Genomic DNA, 27829 nt, shown 5'->3' on the forward strand with positions numbered 1-27829 from the left:
GTGGTAAGCAAACTGTCAACAGAAGAGACGTCAATCATATTGCGTTAGTGACTGGAAGAGAGGCCTTTAACAACAACCACCACAGCTGGTAATTCACACTGATGCTGGGGACTCTGCAATTGTTTAACATGTTCTCAGATCTTAGTGATTCGTTCCTTCCCTTTTTTCACTTTAGTTTTGTATTTCTTAAATAACTTCTATTTATTGGACTACATATTGCCATGACAAATCACATTTTTAATTACAATGAAATTGTATGAAATTCATGAAATTCATGAATTCTATGAAAGCCTCCACTTGTCTTTCTTCTGTGTAACTGTTGCAGGATTTCTTTTCCTTTGGTGCCCAAGGTTCTTGGTCCTGTGGCTTCAAAGAACAAAGAGGTAGACCAGAAGAAGACTGATGGCCAGCAAAGTTTATTGAGTGATAGTATAAAACTCCCAAAGAGGGAGGGGACCTGGAAGGGCTGTATGGGAGTTTCTAAGTCTAAGGGTTTTTATGGGCTTGTTGGTGGGCTATTTAATCTGATTAACCCTCCATAAGCCTGTCAGCCACTCAGGTTTTTGTCATCTACCTACATATGGGAAAGGGTGGAGGACTCCTTCCAAGATGGTGTAAAATCCTTTTAAGGGTGGTTTCCTCTCAGGACAGGGTTCTCCTGTCTCTGCCTGCCTTTCTTCCAAATCTCATCCCCTTACATCCAAATCTCCTGGAACTACCTCCAAAATATTGAATCTCATTTTACTGTCTCCACTGAGCACTATTGAGGAAAAATATTCCTAGAAGTATAAAATATAGCATGTGTGACATGATAAATAAAATCCCCAGACACTTTCTAAAAGATAATAATGAAAGGATGTAAATAGACAAACATTGATTCTCAAGATTTTAGTAAAAAATATTTTCTAGATTTGTCCTTACCTATTTGTGTCTTTTCCTTTTCATATCTAGAGAAGAATGTTCATTTGAAAAAACTGTAAGTAGGATTATTGCTTATTATTTTCTTCTTCCTGTTTCAGAATCATTGAAAACATCATTTTACAAACTTAATTTCAATTTTCCATTCTACAGCTGTATTTCTCAACATATGACTGCATCATACAAAATCTTATTGCATTGTTCCAGATATGAACCTAGTCACTATGAAAATCTAATGAATAAAGCAAATATTCTCCTATTTGTTTGTTTGTTTTGGGGGGGGGAAGAGGATGAAGGAGATGGAGGGAGCGAATCTTAAGCAGGCTCCACATTCGGTGTGGAGCGTGAGATGGTGCTTGATGTCACAACCTTGAGGTCATGATCTGAGCCAAAATCAGGGGTCACAGCCTTATCCTGTCAGCATGGAAAGCATAGATAGCCCTGTGATTTCAGACAAACAAGATACCCCAAAGATGTTCTTAGTAACTAGTTAGAACAGAATTTACACTCTCTAAACTTTTTTTTTTTTTTTTGACAATGGCATACTTCATATCTGGAACTTTGTTAATGAAGATTTTATAAGAACTCATGGGAAAATCGATGGCTTTAACTTATTTCTCTTATTTCTCAGAGTTAGCTGATAATGTCTTCCTTGAAACAGTAGTAGAGTATTGTTCAGAGTGTGCAATAACTCTCAGAATCCAGAAAATTAGGGCAAAAGACAAACATGTATAATCCTAATGGAATTTAATGGCTATAGCAGATATATATGTATTATAATAGAAGAGAACAAATTGTGGATGAAACACTGGAATCCAACAGAGCAAATCAAGGAATTAGTATGAAATTAAAGTGAAAGATCCGGAGTCATCTGGTGACTCCTGTGGCATGGGCCAGGAGTTCAGAAACTAAGTCAGAAGTTCAGGAATTCTGGAAGTCTTATAGAAGAAATTGTCTACTGATGGTTACCATTAAAGAGTTTATGAGTCTTTCCTGAAATAGCTGGTGTAAGCAATCAAATCATTTGCTTAAGCTACACTGAAAAGAAGTGCAATTGAAGACGTTTAATAGCAAGATCAAGTTAATGTAATCAGTAAGGTGTGGTTTTGGTATTTAGTGTCCAGACTGAGTGAGAGTGATAGTTTAGGTCCTCAAATTTATTCCATTATTGTTACTCCATATCAATGTTTCCTCATGTCGATATACCTTTTATTTCAGAGTATAGCAAACTCACTAGTCCTTAAGTTTGATTATTTCATTATACAGAGGATGTTAATTCACTCAGTAATTTTCTCTTTTATCTTGTGCCTGCAGACCTAGAATTTTTATGTGCTTTGCCACACAGGAAGAAGGCCCTAGACTAAGACACATATCAGGCTACATTTTTTTTTTCAAGCTACATTTTTGATGTGAGTCACCTAACGCACATGTAGATGATCTCCACACACTTGTTCCTTCACTGGTTCCTGAATACATTGATCACATGTGAGTTCCCTGTGGTGACTTAGTTTCTGAACTCCTGACTCTTGCAAGTTAGTAATTACAGTATAAATGCAGAATGTATTGTTAGCAATAAAACAATTCAAAAACTGTTCCTAGGGTGGTTTGTTTCTGATTATTTAAATTTGCATAATTTTGCTATTCTAATTCTACACTGACATTCAAAAGTCATTTTAATTTCAGCACATGTTGATTTTTCTCTTTTTCTCTTAACAGCACTGTGTAATGTATTTCTATACTTAAAAAATGCAGAGTATAGTTATTTGCAAATTGAATTGTGATCATGTGTTCATTATAGACAGAACAAGCTGCAGATCAATATCAACCTTACAGAAAGTCCTTGAATAGAATATACCATAAGCTTTTCCAGGTTGTAATGGTTTCATGTCTTTACTGATTCCCAAAGCAACAAACACTGATTTCATCAATATTTTTTTTTTAATATTTATTTATGATAGTCATACACACACACAGGGAGAGAGAGAGAGAGAGAGAGAGAGAGAGAGGCAGAGACACAGGCAGAGGGAGAAGCAGGCTCCCTGCACCGGGAGCCCGACGTGGGATTCGATCCCGGGTCTCCAGGATCGCGCCCTGGGCCAAAGGCAGGCGCCAAACCGCTGCGCCACCCAGGGATCCCTGATTTCATCAATATTTAATGAAAAGTTGGATATTAAGATGTATCAAAAAACAAATGAAACAAAAAGTTAACTCCTCTGTCTTCTGGCCCACATTCCACATACCTTCTAAAATACACCTGATAATAATTTTTTGCCCAAGTGAAGGACTCTCCTGATGGTTTTTTTTTATGGATTCCTATGGTTTCTGGGCAATAGAAGGTACCTAGTAAGGGAAAAGAAAATGAGAAATCACACCTAATTAATATTCTTAACTTTCTTACCACCCTTAGGTTATCAGAATGTAAAAAGGGTGGTAATTTTTTAATGTTAGATAGAAAATTTAATGTAAATTTTAAAGAAGATTGATTTAAAGAATTATAGCCTTTATTTTAGGGACTCAAAATACATCAAGTAGTTTCTACATGCAGTAGATGCCTCAAACCTAACTCACTTACATTTCTATATTTTTTTTAAAATTTCAATTAAAAGTTAAATTATCTCCAATATGCCCAGGTTTCAATATCTTATCTAAACCCCTGCAATGCTATCTATCATAATTAAAGTAGAAAATCATGAAAAATTTTCCTTCACTCATATGTCATGAAACATAACAATGTGCCTAATCGCTTGTCTCTCATGAAACTCAGAAAGGAAAAAGCACTATATTTATAAGATAGTAATTTTTACTGTAGAGTGAATTGTTGGATATATTTATTATTTTTTTAAATACCACTTCAGGTTTCTATGACAGCTAATATGTTATAGTTACCGAACACCAGTCTCTACTGAATTAGCACCAGCCCTTGGTGAACAATTATGATGAAAAATTTTGTCCTGGGGGCACTATGCTGAGTGAAATAAGTCAATCGGAGAAGGACAAACAGTGTATGTTCTCATTCATTTGGGGAATATAAATAATAGTGAAAGGGAATAGAAGGGAAGGGAGAAGAAATGTGTGGGAAATATCAGAAAGGGAGACAGAACATAAAGACTCCTGACTCTGGGAAACGATCTAGGGGTGGTGGAAGGGGAGGAGGCGGGGAGTGAGGGTGAATGGGTGACGGGCACCTAGGGGGGCACTTGACAGGATGAGCACTGGGTGTTATTCTGTATGTTGGCAAATTGAACACCAATAAAAAATAAATTTATTATTAAAAATAAAAAATTAAAATTAAAAAAAAAATTTTGTTCAGGCTATCCATTTTAAATTAATTCATTTGCTTTAAAATTTCCTATGGACTATAAAGCTCATTGTTTACTTTTGTCAGATATTAAATATTTTCAATTATTATGAAATGTCTAGTTTGGAAGAAAGTCTGTATAAATGTTAGAGAATATGTTATGTAGTCTCTAATTCTCATTTAGAATACTTCTGCATTATAGTGTGTGATATTATGAATTTATTATTTAATTGGCCTCAACCTAAGTCCATTTTACTAATAAAAAATTCATAGTATAGAGATGGTTAGCTAGTATTATATCAGAAAGCTCACATTATAGATTATACTGGCAGATAATTTACACTTGTCTATATTTCAATCACCACTAGATGCTTTGCTAGGTAGATTTTCATTGATAAATTCAGCAGTTCATTCACTAACATGATGAGTGTTAGTATGAACTTTCACTGCTGAAGTACATGGCAGGAACTCAAGGTACCACGGATTATCAAAAAGCACCCTCTACTTCTGCATGAAAAAGGATGAAAATCCAGCAGAGAAAATTATGGATACATAACACTGCCTTTTTCAGAAGCCATAGAAAGCACAAAGTAGGAACCTTAATGTCCACAATTTTTAAAAAGACATTTAAGATGTTGAGGAATTCCAGGATGGAATGCAGATGTGAAAATAATCTAACTATAATACAAATATATGAAACTACCTCACCCAAGGTAAGGGGAGTGGGGGATGGGGCTGACCTAAGTAGCATAGGAAATGAGTGTAGTCTATACAATTATAGGCAAGATAAACTACCTATAACCACTTTAGTATAGTTGATAAAGTTGCTTCTGATGAATTGTTATAGTGTTATAGTATAGTGTTATAGTGTTATCATGTAAAGTAATTAGGTAATTGGATGGCAGATGGTGGAAGTCAAGATTTTCATTATTGAAATGGGAAATCCTAGATATGCAAAAGGGAGTCTGGATTGGTCCATGTATCTAAGATTAGAGCTGTGTATGACATAATGAACACCTGTGTATCCAACATAAATATAGATGAATACACATTCAGAAAAGAAAGAAAGAAAGAAAGAAAGAAAGAAAGAAAGAAAGAAAGAAACACAAGTCTGGAAATACACATATATTTTCTTGCTCTTTCAGCTGGAAAGACTAGCAAGCAATGATACCACAGTAGATAAGTCCATCTACTTTATATATCTTGGTTTTTCATATCACTCACCAATAAAGGAAGCCAGGGCCCTTTGAAGAAATGGTTGACTTGAGGTCTGGGACAGAGAACAAGGTAATTGTGGAGTGTTGTAGTGCCAGAAGGTAAGGCAGTAAACAAACAAAGAAAAAAAGATGGATATGTCAAAGGAATATAAGAGCCAATGAAAGAGCTCCCAATGATGAAACTGGAACATCTGAAAAAGAAAGAAAGAAGAAAGAAAGAAAGAAAAAGAAAGAAAGAAAAGAAAGAAAGAAAGAAAGAAAGAAAGAAAGAAAGAAAGAAAGAAAGAAAAGAAAGAAGAAAGAAAGAAAGAAAGAAAGAAAGAAAGAAAGAAAGAAAGAAAGAAAGAAAGAAGAAGGAAGGAAGGAAGGAAGGAAGGAAGGAAGGAAGGAAGGAGAAAGAAGAAAGAAAGAAAGAAAGAAAGAGAAAGAAAAAGAAAAGAATTGAAAACTATGAATTATAACAAAATGTATAAAATAAATATTTGTTGGTTCCTACTGATGTAAATAAGTAATTGAATAAATAAATAGGGACAAAAAGACAAATCTCTTATACAGAAGATTGCCAAGTAATTTTCTCCTTGATCATTAAGGGGATCATAATTCTCCACTCCTGAAGGCGGGCTGCACATAGACACTCCTTTCAAAGAATACAGCATGGACAGAGAAAAGATAAGAGTAATTTACCAGTGGAGAAGCCTGACAAACACTGCCCCAGACAGCTGTTCAAGGTCAGTATCAACAGTGATAAGTCATGTCAATAGAGTGTGCCCTTGATATGATGTGATGAAAATGCCCTTATCTCTGTAATCATCTTAAAACATTATAGTTCCAGTATAATTAGGAGGAAATCATCAGACAAATCCCGTTTGGGGAACATTCTGCAAAATACTTGACCAGTAACCCTCAATACTGTTAAGCTCAACAAGAATATGGAAAGTCTGAGAAAGTGACAGCCTTGAGGAGCCTAAGGAGACATGATGACTAAATGTACTGTGAAATCCTGGATGGGATCCTGGAATATGCCAGTGACATTCCATACTTCATTCTCATTTCCTTAGCTGTTTGCTTATCTTTTTTCATTGATTGTGGCAACTGTGCCACAATGTATATTTTGATGGTAGAAACACAAGAAACCAGATTGGGGTGTGTGAAAACTCTCTGCACTATTTCCACAACTTCTTTGTAAACGCAAAACTATTTTCAAATAAAAAGCTCTTGGGGATCCCTGGATGGCTCAGCGGTTTGGCGCCTGCCTTTGGCCCAGGGCGCGATCCTGGAGTCCCGGGATCGAGTCCCTCATCCGGCTCCCGGCATGGGGCCTGCTTCTCCCTCCCTCCCCTCTGTGTGTGTGTGTGTCTATCATAAATAAAAAAATCTTTAAAAAAAAAAACAAATAAAAAGCTCTTTTAAATGCCTTTACAGTACATCCTTCAATATTGTGCCTGGAATTTGATCTCTGAACTTTCCCATGCTAAGTTTTACCATAGTTCTGACTTTTATTGTCCAATGTCAACTATTACAAGTCATAGAATCCTGCCTTATGGAATTCTGTCCTGTCCACCTCATGTGAATCTTTTTGCAAGTGATGATTGGAACTTGTAAAAGAAAAGAGAAGTTGGGCTTCAATAAACTTATACTGAAGGTTTTATGAATGTCTTGTGTGTGGGACTATTCACATAAACAACCAACAAACTGTTGCATTCAGTCACCGAAATTCTGAGGTTGTTTTTCTGCAGTATCATCTGATAGACCTCAACTGGTCCATTCATTGGATGCATGTTGTCTACAGTAGCAAGAATAACTTTGGGTGGGATGAGAAATCTTAACTCATGTCTATTTTGGAAATTTTATGTTTTTGTAGAACATGCAAGAATATATTTCCAGTAGATATGTAGCCATTCTGGTATGGAATTTAGAGAGAGGTTTATACTGAAGATAAAGGAATCAGGAGTCCTTGAATATATACATTGAAAGAAAAAAAAATCTTCAGGAAAGGCATTTTCTCATCAGAACAAACCAGAGTACAGGGAGCAGTCATATATACAGGAGAGAAAAGAGATATGTGACAATGCTATGTCCCCCTCCTAAAAAGTGACCTCAACATGGACAGCAGGTACTTGGCATCCACACATAGCTGCAGGCCTTTGAATGCATCAGCAGTGTTTATTTGCCAGAATTAGATTGAACTATGGATACAAAACTCTGGCTTTAATTTTCTACTCTATTTTTCAATTTATCCTACCAAAAGAGTCTTGTTTTTTTCATAAAATTTTTTTTCTAAAACAACATTATCACCACAGGTATAAAAAATTAAAGTGAAGAAATAGTGAATTTCTTAGTGAAAGAGAGTAAATCTCTGAAATTCTTCATGAAGCTTCTTGGTGGAGAAATTAACCAGCAACATGGAAGAAGTAGGATGTAGAGTTTTCCCAAAACCTGCTTAATGAGTGCTATTGGTACAGAGCCTGCTGGACTTGTGAGAAATGCATCTCTCAGTTTGAAGTACTTTGTCTTCTATGACAGAATTGACAATTGTTTGAATTTTTAGACAGGTGGCATCTGGGTGGCTCGGTCTGTTAAGTGTCTGCCTTCCACTCTGGTCTTGATCCCATGGTCTTGGGATCTAGCCTTATGGGCTCTCTGCTCCGTGGGGAGTCTGCTTCTCCCCCTCCCTCTCCCTCTGCCTGCTGCTCAGCCTGCTTGTGCTTTTCTCTCTCGGGCTCTGTCTGATGAATAAATTCTTTTTAAAAAAGATTTTTTAGCCAGAAATTTTGTAACTATAGATAAAAATCATAGTTCTGTACATTTTCAAAAATCTGAAATGGGATGAAATCTACATGTAAGTCCTTATATTATACATTTGTAGCACTGTTTTGCTAATAATAATATTCAGCACATTTTTATTTGCTATACCTTTAAAAGTCTAACATCATTTTTATTTATAGATATTTTCATAATTTAGTAAAAGTCAAATATCAGTTTATACTATAATTCACATAAAGTATTTTATATTGTTCCATAAGATCGAAAGGCATTTTTATTTTTCTTGTTTTCAGAATATTATTACTGGCTTTCCCTTAGAGCAGTAAGTGCTGGTGAAATGCTGACATGATACACAAAGTATCTGTATACATGGAAGGCAAACGAAAGGCTCATTTAGTTAAATATATTAACAACTGATTTAGGACATGCACAGAGTATGGGAAGAAAAATAATTTTTCCTCTACTCTAGAAAGTTCTCAGTTGAAATCTTCTGTAATAAAAGACACATTCACAGGAGAAAAAAATACGTATTTATAAAAGCCTCACAAAGTTATGAGACTCAAAATGCAGTGGATGATTGAGACTTATATACCATCCTGAGCTAAGGAAAGAGATAAGGGTCTGGATTTCAAAGTGCGGAAGGCAATTCACAAAGGTGAGAAGAGTGCTAAACAAAGGTTGCAGGTCTTACAGATGAATGAAAAAGTTATCTCTGTTAATAGCTCTCTCCCTTTTTTTTTTTTTTTTTTTGGAGTATCTTTTTTTTTACTTTTTTATTTCTTTAAGATTTATTTATTTATTTGTTCATAGACAGAGAGAGAGAGAGAGAGAGAGAGAGTGAGAGAGAGAGGCAGAGACACAGGCAGAGGGAGAAGCAGGCTCCATGCAGAGAGTCTGACATGAGATTCGATGCTGAGTCTCCAGGATCACGCCCTGGGCTGCAGGCGCTAAACCGCTGCACTACCAGGGCTGCCCGCTCTCTCCTTTTCGAATGCAAATTGTTTATAACTGTAGATTTCTCTTACAAAAAGGTACTTCTGTTTTCAGAGCTTCTCTTGAGTCTGTAGTTTCTTAGAAAAATAATCATCTCAAAATAATTCTTATGCCAAACAGACAAATTTTGGGGTGGCACATTCTGCTCCTCTTTGATGGTATATTCTTCTCTGTTTTTAGAATATCCTTTTCTTGAGTGTTGTAGTTGTATATGGTACAGTTTATCCTATGAAACTTTCATTATTTAATACAATTAAATATTTAAAAAATTTTATACTTTGGATTGCAATCCAATTGATTTCTATTAATTCTGTTTCTATTAATTTCTAGCTATAGGAGGAAATATTTTCTAGAATAATTAAACATATTAAAAATGATTATCAGAGAACAATTTTATGGAAAAATTAGGAAGGATATAAAGCCTAATGAAGAACAGATTTTATTAACATTTTCTTGGCCCCACTCAATGTTTAGGTTATAAGAAAACCACTGATACTTGTTTCTTAAAATAATGTAATTCTTCATGTAATGTAAACTGAATGAATAAAGATAAAACTTCTTTGTGTTTTAATGACTTCAGGCAGAAATCCTTAGAAGTTTTAAAGAATTGATCTCTTGTGATTCTGTTTTTAGAATAGGCTGTCCTTATGGAGAGGTGTCCTATTGATATTCTGCCTGAATATAGCCATCAGGAAAGATGGCCTTCATAGAAATGTACTTAAGTATATTATTAAAAAAAAATCCATAAGTCTCATTTAAATCATTTAACAGAATTAATTTCCTCTTTCTTTCCATAAATCTTTTTACAATTAATTAATTAATTATGTTTTAGACAACTGCTTTGTCAGAAGCACTGAGATTACTTATATCAAAGTCTATATTAGATAAGTAATCAAATATACATTAAATACGTCAGAGTAAATATGTAAATAGAAGAATAATCACTTTGTTGGGCCGGCAGGATCAAGGGGATCGGGAGGCACCAACAAAATGGTAGTGGACCCTCCGCCTTGTCACCCTCGCCTGGGGACTTTCCCGCCACTAGCGCACCGCCCAAGGACGCGTCGTCAAGGGAAAACAGGACCTATGCAGGAAACAGAAACCGAACCTTGCCTAAGCCCTACCCTATATAGACATACGCAGCTCTCACCTAGACTGGCACCACCCTACCCTTCCCTATAGGAGCTGCCAGTGTTATGCCGAGTGCAACTTCCCCAGCCTGTGACTTCCCCATCTCACTCCCTTGCAGGCCGTGGACCTCATCCGAGAGCGCTTTCATTAAAAGCTTGCTTCCACCCACCTATGCCTGGCCTCTCTATTTCATTTCACCACCAACCGGATCAAACCTGACACGCTTAACTATATTTTTGGATGACATAATGGAAGATATAATAGATACAACATTTTAGCTGAGAATTAAATAGTATTAGCATAATTATATATTGAATTTATTTTTTTTATTTTCTTACATATTTCAAAGATTCTAAAGAGTACATGACTATTTGTATAAATATGAAATTGATAAGTCTTTATAAGTCTATGTGGGTTTTTTTTTTTTGCAATTTAATAAGAAATAACTGTTTAGCTTCTACTAGGAGACTTGTTTGCAAAAAAAAGTGTGTATTCTACATTAGGTTATTAATGAGAAAAATAACAGAAGTCAATAGGTGGGAAGACAGGGAACTGGGGGACTTCTGCTTTTAGTGAGCTGTGAACACTGTAGTGGCTTGAGAGATTTTGCATATTTTGAGGTCAATATTGTTGTTAGAACATTTTTTTTTCTTATAACAATCCAAATGTTTTTGCAGTTTCCAAGATTTCATTTAAACATTTGAAATTGTGAAGCTTTTTACTCCCAGTACCTACCAGTAAAATACAATGTTCAAAGGGACACAGGGAGTGTGGGTTTTGTTAGCAGCATGATAGTACAAACACATTTGATCCTGTTTGAGCAGGGGGTACAACAGCATGATTCTGGGTTATCATTGATAGTATAATCCTCAGAATCAGTCAGTAACCAAGGACAGAGAGTTCAGACTATATCACTCCATACCACAACTGGGGAGGAACTATCTGGGCCTCCGAATCTAACTGGTTCAAGTTTAAGAAAAGAAGTCCAATCCCTATTGGGATAGGCATGATGAAAAATAATAATTTTAGAGGCTCATACTCTAAAGCTTCGGTGGGGTTGAGAATTTAGGACTTCATTCTACAAATGACAAGAAAACAGAAAAGTAGGCTAGCTGTTCCTGAGCCTCAAGCACAGACACTTGGATTCCCTAGGTTGCTCTCATGTGGCATAATTTTTTATTCTGATAGGTTAACTTCCATGCTATTAGATAGATAAAAGAATTTGGGCATAAGAGAAAAGAACAGGGAAAATAGTTTATTAATATCTTTGGGATTTCCTGCAAAATGTAGCCCTTTCCCACTGTGACTTGTAAGGAGGATGTGATGATCCAGGATAAAAGTCTAATAGAGTGTGTTTGCCAGTGATTTCTCTCCTCCCAGAATTCCTCCAGCAGCATAGAAGGCATAATAGAAGTCAGATATTCAGGATCCTCAGAGACAAGGCAAATTGCATTTCAATACTGCCTTCAGTATTAGCTAAAGTGCCTTATTAGAAAAATACTCTGTTCAAACCTAACTTAAGATTTAAAAAATATCATGAATCAAGTAAATTTTCTCTAGTATTTGACTTGAATGTTTTCTTAATCAATAGTAAAAAAAAAAAGTAATAGCCATTTCTTGTCATCTTAACATCTATTACCTGAAGTAGTAAGACAGTTTAAATAAGCATGTAAAATTCTTTTGAAACTGTTAGGTTAATCATGGTTGCCTGTGGCTTTATTACCCATAATCTAATCTTATTAACATATAAATTAAAGTTGGCTCTAAATTGCTTTAGCACCAAAACAACTGTTGGGGAGGAGAGAAGAAAGTAATCTCAAGAATCAGAAGTTCTCATCTACTTCCTCTGAACATTGATTGAACTTGACATATAACATAATGCAACCAATATTTTCTTTGTTTCCAGTAAAAGGAAAAGAAAAATAAATGAAACATAAAATCAAAATAGTTTTAGGCAGCCTTTTTCAAAGTTATTGCTTGGAACTCCTTTATGGTTAATGTGGGGAAGCAAGTAGGAAAGAACCAGATGCAGTGCAAATAGGAAAGAACAGTGCCGGCTCAGGCCACCACATTTTTTCCTTCTATTGAATAATCTGTTTTGGAATATTCCATTTGGAAAAAATCTACATCTATTTTTTTAATCTACATCTATCTTAAAATTTTTGCCAATCACTGGTGAAAACCATTATATTGTACCAAATAGAAAGATATTCAGTTTCCTTGGCCAAAAAAGTATAACTGGATCTTTTCTGCTCTCTTTCCAAAAGTGAGGGGATTCTTTTAATGTCTTCAAAATAAATAACTATGACTCACTTTTGAGTTTCAATCTCCCAAATAAACTTATTGAAATGAGCCTTGTAACCTTTTGCAAATTAAGGGGAATTAGTAGTACCTTCTTGTAATTCCTCTTCAGGGAGCAGAAAGGAAGAGTGCTGCAATCATGGGCAAAAAATACATTTCTACAAATTTTTCCCTCTAAATGCAGATGGTCATGAAAATGTCAGTATCAATGCTAATTTCAAATGAAATACATTCCAGATCAGGAATTTTTGCTTCTGGGTAAGAAGTAATAAGGGCAATGTTTCCATAAACACCAAAGAGAAAAGCCAGATAAATTTAAAATAATTTATTTGAAGGTTTGAAAAAGTTTAAAAGTTATGAAGACAAGATAGACTAGATTATAGAAAAACAGGAACAGTTCCAAGATAAGCTGAGGAGACAGCTAGAATCTTAGCTAATGTGCAAGGATCAAGAGTTGGCTCAGGGAAAGGACCATTACTATAGAGAAGACAAGCCATCCAACTTTTTGAGGTTATCTGGCTGGTTGTGAAATTTTGAGGGACCTCTACCAAGCAATGCATTTCACCATAAAACATTACGGCACTGTGAAACTATACAGAGATCTCCACTGCTGGCCTGAAAACTTCCAGGAATCAGAGAGAAGCCTCTTATATTCTCTTGTCAGAAAACAAAGACTTAACACAAGCATGATCCTGAAACAAAATAAGGCAAACCATTAAGGAGTGGTGAATTATACTGAGGACCTATAGTAACTTTTACCAAGAGGAACATAAGAATTCTGGGTATAGCTAGAAGAGGCAAGATGGCTTTCAGCTCTGAGTAAAAGGCATCCCTGTAGGACAGAAAAAGAACAACGATACTGATATCCATCTGGGCCAGAGTGGGAAGCTCAGACACTTAAGGAGGCACACATGAAGCCACTTTCCCACTCAGGACAATTGAAAAACTAAAGGATATGTGAAATAGAAGCTTAAAGAGCTAAATTGAATTTCTCTGAAAGGAAGAAGTTTCCTCTATAGACATTTAAGGCTCACTAGATGAAACTTGACAGACTCTCAACTAAAAGACCTGGAAAGCTGCATTATAGAATCCAGAATTATTGAAGACAGAGTTTTAGCAAAGCTACTAGCATCCCCATCCAACCAAATCAATAACTGGATTGAGGTGACTAGCCCCAAAGGAAGAAGAAGGAGACAGGCATTAGCCACCTGAAGCACCTACAGATACACAGTCTAGCATATAAGAAAAAACAAGTAATAGACGTTAAAAGAAGAAAGACCATGTGATCAATAGTAAGAGAATAAAACAGAAAATAGGAGGAGTCACCACCAATCTGGGTATCTAAGTTAACAAAAACTTTAACTATAATTATATAATTCATATGTTCATGAAAATAAAAGATACAGAATATAGATAAAAGAGTGGAGAACTTAACCATAGAATCTTAATCTGTAGAAAAATCTAGAAGTGAAATAATATATTTGAAATTGATTTTGCTAACAGATGGATTTAATTACATACAGAACCTACCAGAACTTTCTTTCTAAGAAGAATAAACCTACATAGTGGATCCTTTCATAATAACTAATAGAATGAACAGAAAAAATATAATTAAGGAATTAAAACAAAGAGTAACAATAAACACATAGAATGATTAAAAACAAAGAAAAAGATAAAATGTTAACATCAGTAGAGAAAAAAAAATACATTATACACAAAGAAATAATGATACATTTTAGTTGACTTGTCAATAGAAACTGTAAAGGCCAGACAATGGAGTAACATCTTCAAAGCACTGAAGGAAAGAAACTCTGAATTCCATATCCAGGGAAAGTGCACTTCAAAATGCAGGTTAGATAAATACACTTTCTGGTAACCAAATGGAGATATCTTCTCAATGAACCTACATTACAAAAACAAAACAAAAACTAAAAGATGTTTTTAGGGTTGAAGAAAGGAATTTATAGGAAGAAAAAAAAATGCTGGAAATGAGAAAAGATGTTCCCACTTTGTCTAGTTTTCCTAAAAGATACCTGATTACTGAAACCATAAAACAAGAGCATTGTGTGCTCTAGTTATAATATATGCAGAAGTACAGGCATACCTCATTTTATTGCATTTTACTTTCTAGCACTTCACAGATAACTGTGTTTTTTAGAAATTGAAGGTTTGTGGCAGACCTGCATTGAAAGTCTATCAGTACCATTTTTTTCTAACAATATTTGCTTACTTATATGTCTCTGTGTCATATTTAGGTGATTCTCACAATATTTCAAACTTTTTCATTATTATTATATTTGAATTTCTTCAATCTCATGGTAAACCTTTAGTGGAGATCAAGCTATTTATGGATGATGAAAGAAAGTAGTTTCTTGAAATAGAATCTACTTCTACTCTGACTTTTCCTGGTGAAGATTCTGTCAAGATTACTGAAATGACAACAAAGGATTTATAATATTACATAAACTTAGTTGATAAGGCAGCAGCAGAATTTGAAAGAATTGACTCCGGTGTTGAAATAAGTTCTACTATGGGTGAAATGCTGGCAAACAGCATCACATGCTACAGGAAATCATTCATGAAAAAAAGAGCTATTCAATGTGGAAAACTTCACTATTTTCATATTTTGAGAAATTGTTATAGTTACCTTAACCTTCAGCAACCACCACTGGATCAGTCAGCAGCTATCAACATGGAGGCAAGACCCTTCACCAGGAAAAAGATTACAACTGATGTTGATCAATTTGAAGATAGCCTCCCCAGGAACAGGCTGATCTGTGAGCATGCTCTTATGGATTCCACAAAGGGTATAAAACAACTAATTGCTGAGGTTAACAAAATGGACTCCATTGAATCACTCTATTCTTCAGGGATAAAGAAAACAAGTAAAGTGTTATGGAACTCAGAATATACCTTAAGAAAATTAGTGACAACCTTAATACAGTAGCATCTGTGCCAACTTCTGGCTAAAATGGTAAAAATACACCAATGTCAAAGCTAGCATCCTTTGGTTTAAGGAATGGGGAATCATTCATAAAGAGGACAATGCCAGTGGATACTCTGTGATAGCGCGCCACTGCTTGCTGCTACCATTTTGTCCAGCTGCCAGCCTCTTGATCAGCCTGTGTAGAAATTTGCTAAACTGATGGCATTAGACTGTTCCTATAGGCTACGTGGAACCAAACTTGTGCTTTTATGTGTCCAACACTGAAACTTCTCTATCATATGTGAGAATGAAAATGCACAAGTTACACATGTCTCTCTTTTTTTAAGATTTTATTTATTTATTTATTTATTTTTTTAAAGATTTTATTTATTTATTCATGAGAGATACACACAGAGAGAGAGAGAGACAGAGAGAGAATCAGAGACACAGGCAGAGGGAGAAGCAGACTCCATGTGGGGAACCTGATGTGGGACTGGATCCCAGGATCCTGGAATCATATTCTGAGCCAAAGGCAGATGCTCAACCACTGAGCCACTCAGGCATCCCTACACGTGTGTTCTTAAATGTTTTTCAAGTAGGGATAAGTCAACTAAATGTTCATAGTACCTAAATATAATGTCCTGAATCTAAACGTCTGTTTTAAAAGTTTTTAATTGAATTTTATCATTTAAAATTTGTAACATTTGTTAGTTAATATTACTCTTTCCCACTTTAAACAGGTACAGCACTTTTGAAAATCTTTAATGTAGAGATTTTAACTTTCACTGGTAACTAGTACTGTAAATATATTATAATTCTTAGCCATTCCAGGAGGAATATATTTCAGTCTACATTATTCCACTTAGTGATAGCACTGACATTATACAACACAAGATTAGGAATAAGGCATTTTTCTACTTTTACCAATTTTACTTTCAGGTTAAGAGTTTTGACTTTGGACTCAGAAGACTTGGCTTTATATTTCAATAGCTCCTTTTCAAATTTTGTGATTGGAAAATTATATAATCATTCAGAAATTTTGTTACTGATCTATAAAGTGGGAATTTGAATACTTACTACAAAATGTGACCAATAAATGAGCTGATACCTTAAGCGTCAGTGCCCCTGGCAGTAAAGTAAGAGAGAAGGGAATTCTAGAGGACATGCTTGAACGGGCCTGACTTTGTCTTTTACTGTGTGGCCTTAGGAATAACTTAATATCTCATTTTACTATCTGTGAAGCGCTTAAAAAGATAGGACTTACTGATATTTTTGTGAGAATGAACTGAAAAAAAAAATATATATATATATGTAAAATCTTTTTAGATTTCTTGCCAGGCAGCCAGTCTATAAATGCTAGCTATCATTGGACTGCTAGTTAAGTAAAGGCAAGTGTATTTTTGTTTTCTTTATCAGAACATTGTGCAAAGTATCTGTAACATACTATAAAGAATAATAAAAAAGGATAACACAGTAAAAGAAGGCACATTTTTCTTCATTTAACAATGAGAGATATTTTAAATATAAAGTTTAAAATGTGGTAATTAAGTTTCATACTCATCAATCTATAAAATTGCCTGCTATGGAGTTCATCAAGGAGTTGACTAAATATTTTACAATCTAATTTAAGAATATGTAGATAATTTTCTTATTAGTAATTGTGGGACAGGATAACTTGTCAAAAGCAAAAGATGTTACTCAATTGGCTGTTATTCTCATATAATTAGTCATACAGATCTATAGAAATTTCAATACTTTCCTTATTACAAAACTTAGTAAATAACATAAATTTATTTAAATATTTATCTTAATTTAATAATAACCTAGAGGAAGTGAAGCAAAGGTGGCTATCTTCAAAGGGAATTTAGAATGATAATACTCTATTTCTGAATAATTTGTAACTTTGTATGATTAGATTAAAAATAGACTATATAAAGCTATTATTTATTTTTTAAAAATATGTATTATCCTTTTGGAATATTTTTCTAAGCACAGAAACCATAAATATTAAATTGTAGCAGATAGTGATATTAACATTCTAACTAAGGTAATCAGTAAAGATTTGGTTGATGTTAGCAACTATTCATAAAAATCTCTCACATTTTAAAGATTACTTTAGGAAATTATGTTCTTATTTGGAAAAGAAAATATGTTTCAGTGTGAGCCCCTTTGACTTATCCTCATCAGAGCTAATTGAACTTTTTGAATTTGCATGTCCCTTTCCTTCCTTAAAGTTAGGAGGTTTTCAGCCATTATTTTCTCAATTAGGCTCTCTTCCCTTTCTCTTTCTTTTCTCCATCTGCAACTTCTATAATACATAAGTGATTTATTTGCTAATTACCTGTAAGTCCCTCAGGCTCTTCAATTTTCTTCATTCTTTTCCTTTGTAGTCTTCTTGATCAATAATTTCAAATGACTTGTTTTTAAGTTTGCCAATTCTTCTGCTTAATCAAGTCAGCTGTTAAATGCTTCTAGTAAATTTTTCAATTAAGTCACTGTATTTTTTTTAATTTTCATTTGACTCTTTTTATTTTATTTTTACTTTTTTAAAGATTTTATTTATTCATGAGAGATAGATAGAGATAGATAGATAGAGATAGAGATAGAGATAGATAGAGATAGAGATATATGGGGGGGGGGGGCAGAGACACAGGCAGAGGGAGAAGCAGGCTCCATGAAAGGAGCCTGACATGGCACTCGATCCTGGGACCCCAGGATCACACCCTGGGCTGAAGGCAGGTACTAAACCTGCCCAGGGATCCCCTTTTTGACACTTTTTAAAAATGGTTTCTCTATGTTGATATTCTGTTGTTGTTGTTGTTGTTGTTGTTGTTGAGATCTTATTGTTTGAACGATAGTTGCTCTTCTCAGTCTTTACGGATTGGCTTCACACGTAATTACTTTTGTCACTAAGACTAACTAGAGATTCTGAAGTCCTTTCAAACCTTTTCTATGGGCCTACATTCTCTGGGCTTATGCAGTTAACTTCCTACTTAGGGAGTTTTGCCTCTGTTTCCAAGTGCCCATAATTTCTTATTCCCTCTGGTGTCTCTCTGGAGTACTGCAGACTTTTTGGTGCTATACTAAGCTGTCACATTTATCTCTGTTCTCAGTGGGCCCCCACCCGGGTGACCAACTAATACCACTATTCCCTTAGTGCTTGAGTCAGGCAAGGCAGAAACAAGTCCTTCAGGCAGCCCCCTTAAAAGCCAGAAAGTTGGATGCACATTTCACTTTTCTGTTCCCTCGTGGGGTTGGTGGTTTTCTCTCAGTCATGCCATGCTGTTCCAGGGAAGAGGAATGGGCTGTAGCTGGCAAATGCAATAAACTTTCTTATCTGTTTTGATGTGGATTTTGGTTTTGTGTTTGCCTGAGGTGCTGCACATTCTAAACTTATTTTTGGAAATATCATAAAGATAATTCATTCCATATATTGATATTAAGTCGGCTTCTCCATGGAGGTACAAGGAACTGGGCTTCTATATTATCATCTTACTAATGTCACTTTCAGGGCTTGTTGTTGTTTCTGCTGCTGCTGCTTTGTTTTAGAGGAGGAGAAGAAGCAGAGGAAGAGGGGGAGAGAGAATTTTAAGCAGGTTCCACACTCACCATGAAGCCTGACATGGGATTCAATCTCATAACCCTAAGATCATGACCTGAGCCAAAATCAAGAGTCAGACACAACCTACTGAGCTGCCCAGGTGTCCCTAATTGTTTTGTGTTTTAAACATCAACACTTAACCATAAAACAGTGATAAAAGTAATTACAGAAGATAAACATAAACAAAAAGATATTTTGTGCCCATAGATCAGAAAAATTAATATTGTTAGAATACCCATAGTACCCAAAACAATCTAAAATTTTAATGCAATATCTATCAAAACCCCAATGGCATTTTTCACAGAAATAAAAAAGATAATAATTGTAAAATTTGTATGGAATGACAAAAGACCTCAAATGGCCAAAGTAATCTTGAGAAAGAACAAAGATGGAGGAATCATGCTCCCTGATTTCAAACTATACAACAAAACTGCAATAATCAAAACAGTATGGGATTGGCATTAAACACTGCCCAATAAAACATAATTAAGAGCCCCCGAATAAATCCACACATATAGAAACTATTAGCTTATGACAAAGGAGACAATGATATACAATGGAGAAAAAAACAGAGTCTTCAGTAAATGGTGCAGGAAAAAATGAAAAGCCAAATGAAAAAGAATGAAACCAGAGCACTTTCATTGAACATATGCAGAAATTAACTTGAAATAAATAACAGACTTGAATGTAAGACCTAAAACAATGAAACTCCTATAAGGAATTGTAGACAATTCCTATAAGGAATTTTGTAGACAAAATAAATTTATTTTTTATTGGTGTTCAATTTACGAACAAATAGAATAACACCCAGTGCTCACCCTGTCAAGAGCCCCCCTCAGTGCACGTCACACATTCACCCCCACCGCCCGCCCTCCTCCACTTCCATCACCCCTAGTTGGTTTCCCAGAGTTAGGAGTCTTCATGTTCTGTCCCCCTTTCTGATATTTCCCACACATTTCTTCTCCCTTCCCTTATATTCCCTTTCACTATTATTTATATTCCCCAAATGAATGAGAACATACAATGTTTGTCCTTCTCCAATTGACTTACTTCCCTCAGCATAATACCCTCCAGTTCCATCGACGTTGAAGCAAATGGTGGGTATTTGTCGTTTCTAATGGCTGAGGAATATTCCATTGTATACATAGACCACATCTTCTTTATCCATTCATCTGTCGATGGACACCGAGGCTCCTTCCACAGTTTGGCTATTGTGGACATTGCTGCTAGAAACATCGGGGTGCAGGTGTCCCGGTGTTTCATTGCATCTGAATCTTTGGGGTAAATCCCCAGCAGTGCAATTGCTGGGTCATAGGGCAGGTCTATTTTTAACTCTTTGAGGAACCTCCACATGGTTTTCCAGAGTGGCTGCACCAGTTCACATTCCCACCAACAGTGCAAGAGGGTTCCCTTTTCTCCGCATCCTCTCCAACATTTGTGGTTTCCTGCCTTGTTAATTTTCCCCATTCTCACTGGTGTGAGGTGGTATCTCATGGTGGTTTTGATTTGTATTTCCCTGATGGCCAGTGATGCAGAGCATTTTCTCATGTGCGTGTTGGCCATGTCTATGTCTTCCTCTGTGAGATTTCTCTTCCTGTCTTTTGCCCATTTCATGATTGGATTGTTTGTTTCTTTGGTGTTGAGTTTAATAAGTTCTTTATAGATCTTGGAAACTAGCCCTTTATCTGATATGCCATTGGCAAATCTCTTCTCCCATTCTGTAGGTTGTCTTTTAGTTTTGTTGACTGTATCCTTTGCTGTGCAAAAGCTTCTTATCTGGATGAAGTCCCAATAGTTCATTTTTGCTTTTGTTTCTTTTGCCTTCGTGGATGTATCTTGCAAGAAGTTACTGTGGCCGAGTTCAAAAAGGGTGTTGCCTGTGTTCCTCTCTAGGATTTTGATGGAATCTTGTCTCACATTTAGATCTTTCATCCATTTTGAGTTTATCTTTGTGTATGGTGAAAGAGAGTGGTCTAGTTTCATTCTTCTGCATGTGGATGTCCAATTTTCCCAGCACCATTTATTGAAGAGACTGTCTTTCTTCCAGTGGAGTGTCTTTCCTCCTTTATCGAATATTAGTTGACCATAAAGTTGAGGGTCCACTTCTGGGTTCTCTGTTCTGTTCCATTGATCTATGTGTCTGTTGTTGTGCCAGTACCACACTTGTCTTGATGACCACAGCTTTGTAGTACAACCTGAAATCTGGCATTGTGATGCCCCCAGTTATGGTTTTCTTTTTTAAAATGTGGGGTCTTTTCTGAATCCACACAAATCTTAAAATAATTTGTTCTAACTCTCTGAAGAAAGTCCATGGTATTTTGATAGGGATTGCATTAAACGTGTACATTGCCCTGGGTAACATTGACATTTTCACAATATTAATTCTGCCAATCCATGAGCATGGAATATTTTTCCATCTCTTTGTGTCTTCCTCAATTTCTTTCAGAAGTGTTCTATAGTTTTTAAGGTATAGATTCTTTACCTCTTTGGTTAGGTTTATTCCTAGGGATCTTATGCTTTTGGGTGCAATTGTAAATGGGATTGACTCCTTAATTTCTCTTTCTTCAGCCTCATTGTTAGTGTATAGAAATGCCACTGACTACTGGGCATTGATTTTGTATCCTGCCACACTACCAAATTGCTGTATGAGTTCTAGCAATCTTGGGGTGGAGGCTTTTGGGTTTTCTATGTAGAGTATCATGTCATCGGTGAAGAGGGAGAGTTTGACTTCTTCTTTGCCAATTTGAATGTCTTTAATGTCTTTTTGTTGTCTGATTGCTGAGGCTAGGACTTCCAGTACTATGTTGAACAGCAGTGGTGAGAGTGGACATCCCTGTCTTGTTCCTGATCTTAGGGGAAGGCTCCCAGTGCTTCCCCTTTGAGAATGATATTTGCTGTGGGCTTTTCATAGATGGCTTTTAAGATGCTGAGGAATGTTCCCTCTATCCCTACACTCTGAAGAGTTTTGATCAGGAATGGATGCTGTATTTTGTCAAATGCTTTCTCTGCATCTAATGAGAGGATCATATGGTTCTTGGTTTTTCTCTTGCTGATATGATGAATCACATTGATTGTTTTATAAGTGTTGAACCAGCCTTGTGTTCCAGGGCTAAATCCTACTTGGTCGTGGTGAATAATTTTCTTAATGGGCGGTTGGATCCTATTGGCTAGTATCTTGGTGAGAATTTTTGCATCCATGTTCATCAGGGATATTGGTCTGTAATTCTCCTTTTTGGTGGGGTCTTTGTCTGGTTTTGGAATTAAGGTGATGCTGGCATCATAGAACGAATTTGGAAGTACTCCATCTCTTTCTATCTTTCCAAACAGCTTTAGTAGAAAAGGTATGATTTATTCTTTAGACATTTGATAGAATTCCCCTGGGGAGCCATCTGGCCCTGGACTCTTGTGTCTTGGGAGGTTTTTGATGACTGTTTCAATTTCCTCCCTGGTTATTGGCCTGTTCAGGTTTTCTATTTCTTCCAGTTTTAGTTTTGGTAGTTTCTGGCTTTCCAGGAATGCGTCCATTTCTTCTAGATTGCCTAATTTATTGGCGTATAGCTGTTCATAATATGTTTTTAAAATCTTTTGTATTTCCTTGGTGTTGGTAGTGATCTCTCCTTTCTCATTCATGATTTTATTAATTTGAGTCTCCTCTCTCTTCTTTTTAATAAGGTTGGCTAATGGTTTATCTATCTTATTAATTCTTTCAAAGAAGCAACTCCTGGTTCTGTTGATCCGTTTTGCAGTTCTTCTGGTCTCGATTTCATTGAATTCTGCACGAATTTTAATTAATTCTTTTCTTCTGCTGGGCTTGGGGTCCATCTGCTGTTTTTTCTCTAGCTCCTTTATGTGTAAGGTTAGCTTTTGTATTTGAGTTCTTTCCAGTTTTTGAACGGATGCTTGTATTGCGATGTATTTCCCCCTCAGGACTGATTTTGCTGCATCCCAAAGATTTTGAACGGTTGTAACTTCATTCTCATTAGTTTCCATGAATCTTTTTAATTCTTCCTTAAGTTCCTGGTTGACCCTTTCATCATTTAGCAGGATGGTCCTTAACCTCCACGTGTTTGAGGTCCTTCCAAACTTCTTGTTGTGATTTAGTTCTAATGTCAAGGCATTATGGTCTGAGAATATGCAGGGGACGATCCCAATCTTTTGGTATCGGTTCAGACCCGATTTGTGACCCAGTATGTGGTCTATTCTGGAGAAAGTTCCATGCGCACTTGAGAAGAATGTGTATTCAGTTGAGTTTGGATGTAAAGTTCTGTAGATATCTGTGAAATCCATCTGGTCCAGTGTATCATTTAAACCTCTCGTTTCTTTGGAGATGTTGTGCTTAGAGACCTACCGAGGGTAGAAAGAGCTAGATTGAAGTCACCAAGTATAAGTGTATTATTATCTAAGTATTTCTTCACTTCGGTTATTAATTGATTTATATATTTGGCAGCTCCCACATTCGGGGCATATATATTGAGGATTATTAAGTCCTCTTGTTGGTAGATCCTTTAAGTATGAGAGAGTGTCCGTCTTCATCTCTCACTACAGTCTTCGGGGTAAATTTCAGTTTATCTTGTATAAGGATGGCTACCCCTGCTTTCTTTTGAGGACCATTTGAATGGTAAATGGTTCTCCAACCTTTTATTTTCAGGCTGTAGGTGTCCTTCTGTCTAAAATGAGTCTCTTGTAGACAGCAAATAGATGGGTCCTGCTTTTTTATCCAGTCTGACACCCTGTGCCTTTTGATGGGGTCATTAAGCCCGTTCACGTTCAGAGTTACTATTGACAGCTATGAGTTTAGTGTCATCATGATATCTATTCAGTCCTTGTTTTTGTGGATTGTCCCACTGAACTTCTTCTTAAAGGGGAATTTTAAGAGTCCCCCTTAAAATTTCTTGCAGAGCTGGCTTGGAGATCACATATTCTTTCAGTTCCTGCCTGTCTTGGAAGCTCTTTATCTCTCCTTGCATTCTGAATGAGAGCCTTGCTGGATAAAGTATTCTTGGTTGCATGTTCTTCTCATTTAGGACCCTGAATATATCCTGCCAGCCCTTTCTGGCCTGCCAGGTCTCTGTGGAGAGGTCTGCTGTTACCCTAATACTCCTCCCCATAAAAGTCAGGGATTTCTTGTCTCTTGCTGCTTTAAGGATCTTCTCTTTATCTTTGGAATTTGCAAGCTTAACTATTAGATGTCGAGGTGTTGAACGGTTTTTATTGATTTTAGGGGGGGATCTCTCTATTTCCTGGATCTGAATGCCTGTTTCCCTTCCCAGATTCCCTTCCCTTCCCTGCTCCCGCCCCGCAGCCCCCTCCACGGAGCCGCCCCCGAGCCCCCCGAGCTGCTCCGGGTCCCGCCGTGCGCGCTGCAGCCCTTAGGGAGCTCCGCGCATCTCCCGGGGCGCAGGTGTCTGTTACTGTCCCGGGAGCCCGAGGGCATCCCCGCCCTCCCGGGTCCTGCTCCACCTCCCCGCGAGCCCCTTTCCCCCGGGAAGGTCGGTGCAGCTCCTGCTCCTCCGGGACGGGGCTCTCCTGTCCTGGGGACACTCGCCCCGGCCTCAGCCCGGCTCCTCGCGGGGCCCCTCCCCTTGGAGGCCTTTTGTTCCTTTATTTCTTTTTCCCCGTCTTCCTACCTTGACAGAAGCGCAACTCTTCTCACTGTAGCATTCCAGCTGTTCTCTCTTTAAATCTCAGGCCGAATTTATAGATTTTCAGGATGATTTGAAGGTTATCTAGGCAATCTGGTGGGGACAGGTGACTTGGGGACCCTACTCTTCCACCATCTTGCCCCTCCCTCCCTCTGATGAAATATTTAAATGAAGTAGATAATTACTTTTTATTGTAGGATTTCTCATCACAATTATATTATTCCAAGAACTGTCTGATTTAGTGCAAAAGCAAAAAACATAAAACAAAGCAAAGAAAATGAAGATAAAATAAACCCAGTATAAATTTTTAGTGCATTTTCCCCTTGAGTTAATAATATTCCAACTATTTTTAGATACTCTTAACTATAACAGCACTGCTATTGCTCTTTACCTGTAGATATTTTATTGTTAAATTGATCTAGTAAAAGAAAACAAACAAAAAAAAACCTTACATAACTTCTCCATTGTTGTTTCTACATTCAAGGTAACTGAAATTTATTGTGTGTAATTGTATTTTTAGATACGGTGTTACTGTCCTCTGATTTTTAAAGAGATTGTTTTTCAACCCAATTTATTTTTAACATCACTAATTTATATAATGATAAAGAATAAAATCAGGGATTTAATTTGAACAGATTAGATATTACTTCTCCCATCATATCTCTAAGTTGAATGTTCCCTATTTTATTTTATCTTTTGTTTTCATGTGCAATAAACCATCCATACTCCTTCAGAAAAAGAATAATTCAATTATGTAACTTGGAAGGAATCGGCACTTTCAGATCATTGTTTCAATTGAGTTCACATATCTCATACTTTAAACTCAGCGTTAATTAAATAATTTATATATGATTTGAAATCAAATACACAATGGAAGCTTTTGTAATGATCAGAACCACCATATATCTGTCCCTGAGATTCTCTTCCCTGTATATCTTACCTTTCTTAAAGGCAAAAATAAGTAACTTTCTAAAGGAAAGCTCCAGTAACCATTCTCTAATTTAGAAGTTAGGCTGGAGTTAATGGTTTAACTAAAGATGTATGGTCTCCAAGAAAAAAAATTTCAAAAAATTTTATTCTTCTGGATTATTCATTTGTTTAATTTAAACACAAAGGATTGAACACACTTTATTTCAACAAGGTAATGGACACTTATGGATATCATTGTCTATAATTAATAAAAGAGTTTTAGCAAGACATTTCCCTCTTATTCTATAATTTGTCTTTTTACTATAACTTTTATAATATAAATGGGCTTTCCACAAAGTGTGTTTCACTGTTCCTTATTACTGGTGGAATGCAAAATGAAACTGTACCATCAGTGAAAGATAATTTGTCATATTTAATAAAGCTGTATATACATTATATAATATGTAATATATGTAACTTTCATAAAGTTTTAACTTTATATAAACTTTCATACCCATTGGCCCAGCATTCCCACTTCTAAGAAATTAACCAAGGATACTCTGCCCAAAAAAATGAATAAACAAATATATGCATAATACTATTCTAAACAGTACCTTTAAATGACAAAGACCAGAAATAATTCAAATGTCTATCAATATAATACTAGTTTAATAAATTATTATATAGCCATACAATGTAGTACACAATGCTGTAAAAAGTGTAAAAATATCTTTTGGACTATTATGGCAAAATCTCCATGAAGCATTATTAAATTAAAAAATGGATTAAAAATAACCACATAATATGAATATTATTATCTGGAATATCTAAGAAATGAGAAATTTAAACATAAGTATGTATTCATACACATCCACAGGTATATTTTTTCATATTTATTTCAGATGATTTTATTTTAACATTTGACTATGTTGAGCTTCCCATCCAAGTAACTAGGATAGTTTGGAAGGACACGCATGTTTGTGAAGATAAACTGATGATCCTGAATCACATGACTGGGAAGAGTATCAAGCTCTCTTGTAAATTATTTTCCTTTTTTTATTTTTAAATTTTAAATTATTTATTTGTGTATAGTTGACACAAAACATTACATTAGTTTCAAGTATACAACATAATGATTCGACAAGACTATTTGAGAGAAAGAGAGAGAGCGGGAGCAGGGAGAGGGTCAGAGGGAGAAGCAAACTCCCTTCTGAAAAGGGAGCCCAATTTGGGCTTGATCCCAAGACCCTGGGATCATGACCAGAGGTGAAGGCTGATGCTCAACCAACTGAGTGACCCAGGCGCTGCTTAACAAGTTTATTCTTCACAAGTGTAACTACCATCTGTCTTTTAAAATTGTTATTACAATGTCATTGACTATAAGCTGTGCATTTTAGTCCATGGCTTACTCACTCTATAATTAGGAGACTATATATCCCCTCCCCTTCATCCATTTTTCCTGGTCTCCACCCCTTTATCCTCTGACAACCATCAATTTGTTCTCTGCATTTATGGGACTGATTCTTCTTTTTATTTATTCATTTTTTAGACTTCACACATGAGTGAAATCATATGGTATTTGTCCTTCTCAGTCTGACTTATTTCACTTAGCATAATACCTTCTAGGTCCATTTATGTTGTCTCAAAAGGCATAATCACTTTTTATGGCTGCATAATATTCCACTGCATACAGCACATCTTCCTTATCTATTTGTCTATTAATGGTTTTTTAGTTTTTTTCCATATCTTGGTTATTGTAAATAATTCTGCAATAAACATAAGAGTTCCTATATCTTTCCAAATTAGTTTCATTTTCTTTGGATAAATATTCAGTTATATATTTTTTAAATGGTTACTTACACTTCTTTCCATGATAAAATAACTTAGAATTTCCTGGCAATTATAAATGAATTCACAAAATATACAAAACACCTATTTTTATTTATTTATTAATTTAAAAAATGTTTTATTTATTTGAGAGAGATTGAGAGAGAAAGCCTGAGCAGGGGGCCAGACAAAGGAAGAAACAGGCTCTCCACTGAGCATGGAGCCCAGTGCAGGACTCAATTTCAGGACCCTGTTATCATGACCTGAGCTGAGGGCAAATGCTTAACCAATTGAGTTACCCAG

At 35.9% G+C, this 27829-nt stretch overlaps 1 long non-coding RNA gene across 1 annotated transcript in view; it reads right to left on the bottom strand.

The window, feature by feature from the left end:
* The window catches only part of LOC144300254 (uncharacterized), a 60645-nt gene that overhangs the window by 19284 nt on the left and 13532 nt on the right, over positions 1 to 27829 (bottom strand). The window contains exon 2 of the long non-coding RNA XR_013366838.1: positions 922 to 1010. This is a non-coding gene — a long non-coding RNA (uncharacterized LOC144300254). The remainder of the gene's footprint in view (positions 1 to 921; positions 1011 to 27829) is intronic.

This window comes from Canis aureus, chromosome 28 (genome assembly GCF_053574225.1).
Source record: "Canis aureus isolate CA01 chromosome 28, VMU_Caureus_v.1.0, whole genome shotgun sequence".
In the NCBI taxonomy this organism is placed as follows: domain Eukaryota; kingdom Metazoa; phylum Chordata; class Mammalia; order Carnivora; family Canidae; genus Canis; species Canis aureus.